This window comes from Cynocephalus volans, chromosome 14 (assembly GCF_027409185.1).
Source record: "Cynocephalus volans isolate mCynVol1 chromosome 14, mCynVol1.pri, whole genome shotgun sequence".
NCBI lineage: Eukaryota > Metazoa > Chordata > Mammalia > Dermoptera > Cynocephalidae > Cynocephalus > Cynocephalus volans.
Window position 1 is genome coordinate 35,123,002 of NC_084473.1, and position 3,752 is coordinate 35,126,753.

The window sequence follows — 3,752 nt, forward strand, 5'->3', positions numbered from 1 at the left end:
GCCTGTTAGCTCAGTTGGTTAAAGCATGGTGTTATAACACCAAGGTCAAGGGTTTGGATTCCTGTACAGGCCAGCCACTGCAAAAACAACCAACCAACCAACCAAACAATAAACTGTTTATGAAAAGGTAAGAATGTCTGGCCATCTTAATGTTTTTATATTTCCATACCCCACTCCCACTTGAAGGCCTTATTACCTTACATAATAATGGGATGATATTCACTGAGTTGGGAAGGCATATTTAATAGTCTCCCTTCCAAAAAAGAAAAGAGGAGTAGAACTGGACTTCCTGCCAGTCTTCTTAGTGGGATTATCCCTTACATTATAAAGAACCTTTGTTTCCCTGGGTAAAGTAGATTTTAAGACATTAATTCAAACAAGGTTGTTGTTTGCTTGCTTCTTGGTGAGTAAAACATTTTAAAAGACAATAAGCTGGATCCTGTTCTGACACTAAGGCCTGTAATTATAGGAGGATTTGGGAGGCTCTTTGGGATTGGTAATGTGAGCCCTGATTCATGCTAGTATCTCTAACTTTAGGTGAACCCGTAAATCTTACAATTTTACGTACTTAAGTCAATTGTCTGACATGCATGATGGAGGGAAACAGCATGAATAACTGCAAAATAACTTATATCATATGATGTATTTGCACTGGCATGCCTATGAGTGCATGTGGGTCTAGTGTCTTGTGAAATCCCAGCTTCCCACTCAGCTCCTTGCATCCTACCCATGTTCAGAATAAATGGCCAGGGACCTCTCAGACTTCACCTAGAGAGGCAGCTGCCTGCGTGACTTACTTTAATTTCCTTTTCTTGACCTTAACAAAATCATTTTCTTACTTCCTTTTCTCATCTCTTCTTTTTCCAGGCTACAGACTTATAACAACAACAACAACAAACAAACAAAAAAAAAAAAAAAAAAGAAGGGAGAGAGAAAAACATGGGAAAAAAAATCAATGTCTAGGGTGATTGAAATCAAGTCAGGTTAATAAAAGCAGGGGTCAAGTAGCATAGGGTTCATGTGAGCTGATTGGGCTCAAGGCTGATTTTTAGGGGCAGGTAATTTGGCCTCCTGTGATTTTCCTTTCAATGTAGTGGGGCCCCTTCAAGATGAAGTTTTATTATTTTCTCTTTTTTAGCAAAAGATGTGCTGCTTCCCAGTGTAGTTCCAGATTGAAATTTACTTTGGAATCCCTCATGAAGGGAGAGGAGTATAACCTCTTTGCATTTGGGGAGTTTACTAAAAACTGGACCATCCTTCAGGAATTGAACACCAGGAAGGCAGGGAAGGAGTCCATGAAATAGTGAATGCTGGAGGCATTCGATGTCTGTCTTATTTGGTGTTAAATTAAGTTTGCCCTGAAGGTTTTTTCAGACTTAGTGAACTGTAATCTAACTTGATGTGTACACTGACTAACCTACTCTTGTTACCTAACTTGATGTGCAAGCAGACTGTAACCTACTCTTGCAACAAGTAGCTGAGCTGTTAAAAGAAAAACTAGGCAAATTACAGGCAGCCACTGGTTCTGTACCTTACTTTCATTTTCTGCATGTCACTTCCCTTTTTCTGTCTATAAATCTTAACTGACCATGTAACAATGGCACAGTCCCTCTGAATCTATTCTGACTCTAGGGGTCGCCTGATTCATGAATCATTTTTATTTATTTTCTTTTCTTGCTCAAATTAAACTCTGGGTCCAGGATGTGTAAGAAATATATATGAAGATATTAAGTTCTATGTGATACTGAGAAATTCTCACCCTAATTAACAATCAACCCTCAATTAGTTTACATATACTCTTCAGCAGAAATGATTAAATTTCTATAGTTATTTTTCAGTCTTTGTTGTCAATTTTTTTTTTTTTTTTAAAGATGACCTGTAAGGGGATCTTGACTCTTGACTTGGTGTTGTCAGCACCACGCTCTCCCAAGTGAGCCATGGGCCGACCCTTGTCAATTTTTTAAAAGCTTTTTTCTTTTCTGTTTTCAATCTGAATCATTCCAATGACCTTTCATCCTGTTTTGTCATACTGGCATTTTTAACATTGATGCTGTCATATTTCAAACCAATGTAGTAGAGCCTTGCTATGATCTGAATGTTTGTGTCCTCCAAAAATTTATATGTTGAAGTCCTCAAGGTGATGGTATTACGAAGTGAGCTTCTGGGAGGTGGTTAGGTCCTAATTTGGGATTAGTGCCCTTATAAAAGAGAATCCAGAGAAATGCTTGTCCCTTCCACTATGTGAGGACATAGTGAGAAGGCACAATTTTAGAAACCAGAAAGTTGGCCCTTACCAGACATCAAATCTGCTGGAGCCCTGATTCTGGACTTCCTAGCCTTCAGAACTGTGAGAAATAGATTCTATTGTTTACAAGCCACCCTGTTTATGTTATTTTGGTATAGCAGCTCAAATGGACTAGTGCAGGCCTGGCAGGTTGAGGCATAGAATAGTGTTTTAACAAAATTATATTAATATCAAATATTTAACAAAATGTTTAATGGAAGTCATGGGAGTTGCTTCTAATATGAAAAATGTTTATTGTGAGTGAATCTTTGAATGGGAATGAATTTTTAAAGATTGTAGATGTCCCAGTTGGAGGGGAAAGGGGAAACTCAACAGTGTAGGTGATGCCTGGGAGTAGAGTTCTGAAAAGTTTTGAGAAAAATAGTTTTGATAGCAAAAATGATAACAGATGAAATAAAAAGCATCACGTTGCAGGAAGAGACCTTATGAGAAAAGTCTGAGAAAGTCAAATATGTAATATTAACTAGAATGGAGGTTCAAGCCAGAGACAGTTTCTACAGAGCAGAGAGAAGAGACTAAGAGAATGTACAAAGCCTAAACCTCAAGAGGATAGGAGAAAAGTTGACATAGTGGGAGAGATTATTTGGGGATCTGGATCTGGGTAGATCTGAGTGATCTTGACTAATAATGACATGCTTTAAATGAATATAGTTTATATATCCACATTTCTCACAATTTATGATATTTAAGTTGTGCAAATGAATCACATGGGCTGGACTATGAGGATTGGATAGAGAAATTGGGGCAGTCACAGAGCACCTCTCACAAGCATTTCCTTTACCTGGCATTGACAATGACAGCTCCAACTATCACCCCTTCTCTAAAACCTTCACGGATCCCTAGGATTAGAAGCAAGGCCCTTATCATTGTGTAGTTTTCATCAGTTATTTGTAGGTATATCTTACTTACTAGAGTATAACTTCAATGAGGGTAGATCTGTGTGTAGCTATTCTGGATATTCCAGGCTGGTACAACAGACCTTAACACTCCTTTTCCCTTTTCCCTCTCCTTCTCTTCCTCCTCTCAGCTAGTGGGCAGTATAGGCAATGCTTCTCAACTTTTAATTTGCAAACGAATTGTCTAGGGATCTAATTAAAATGCAGATTCTGATTCAGTAGGTCTGAATTTCCAATAAGTTTCCAAGTGACACCTATGTTGCTGACCCTCTGAGTGTATCCCACTTTGGGTTGCAGGGTATAGAAAAACGATCCGGCACAAGCTTTCAGGTCAGTGTCCTGGGATCAAATCCGAGTTCTGTCATTTACTACGTGATTGTAGGCAGGGTAAGCCTCTTGCCTTCTCTGTAAAATAAGATACTCACATCACCTGTTACATAGGGCTACTGCGAAGATTAAGTAACGTAGGCAGCCCGCGGTTAGGATCGGCTCCTAGTAAGAAAACAGTAAAACATAATTAGGGCTGTGGGGGCGGGGCCGACGGTGGGAGG